The sequence below is a fragment of the Branchiostoma lanceolatum genome, chromosome 3, assembly GCF_035083965.1.
Source record: "Branchiostoma lanceolatum isolate klBraLanc5 chromosome 3, klBraLanc5.hap2, whole genome shotgun sequence".
NCBI lineage: Eukaryota > Metazoa > Chordata > Leptocardii > Amphioxiformes > Branchiostomatidae > Branchiostoma > Branchiostoma lanceolatum.
In genome coordinates, this window is record NC_089724.1 from 14183338 (window position 1) to 14184397 (window position 1060).

Sequence of the window (1060 nt, forward strand, 5' to 3'; positions counted from 1 at the left end):
AGACCCCACAGCGAACTCTATCCCAGGCTTGTCTGTGACAGGCACACACTCTCTCCATCCAAATGCCTTACACTGAGGAAAACGCTGGCCATTTGAAGCTGCACAGGCAGCCGCCAAGAGATGCAAGAACAACATGGCTGCGTTCTCGTTTGCATCACCTCTTACATACATTCTGCCTTTTTGAATCGAAACCTTTCACCCGAGAAACTATTTGTCACTTGTAACACAATAAAGGTCGCTGAACTGTATGCTTTGCTGAAACAAAACGATTGTTACAGTGCATTTGTGTTTGCGTTTGTTGTGGCACGTTTTCAGGAGGCGACAGTCACATTTAAAAAAATTGCGTGTCAAATTATAATCTTATTCAACTGTTGTTTTCGAATCATGTTGGCGATCGTTTCGTTCATCTGTAAGTTGACATATTACTGTTTATGACTGGACCGTGGTGCCTGTTTTTGCAACATTCAATACGCCTTTCCAGTGAGGCTCCCAGGAGCCGGTGAGGAGTTGAAATCACGGTTGCACTAGTAGAAGGTAGCCTCTGGCGGAGGTTAATGACTCCCTCCTCCTCTAGGGAGCGGTTACGTCGGGCCGGCCGCTAGGGGCGCCATTTAGTCAGGCTATACTAGAAGGATGACAACTAAATGTTGCAAAAATATTGCGTTTCATTAAGCTACAATTAACGGGGTATTTATGGTACAACAGCTTCCTGAAACACTGAGGGGAGATTGTGGTGACTGTTCCAAAAAGCCTGTTTCTTTCGGCCCCAGAATTATGAGGGCATTTACAAATGAAAAGTACTTTATTTTCATTGCATCCATCGTAAGTTCTGTATTGTACAATACTTGCACAGTCTCTCCTGAAGCGGTAGCCTTTTATAACGTCCCCTTTCTCAGAGTCTCTTATTACAAACATTGGACCACTTGTCAAAGTCATTATCGTATCCGATTCGTATGGATAGTTTTCTATTGCTTATTCTATTGCACACGTTTGTGAAATATTAATTTACCATTGTTTGTTTTAAGACAACTGGTAAAGAGATATTAGGGTACACACATCT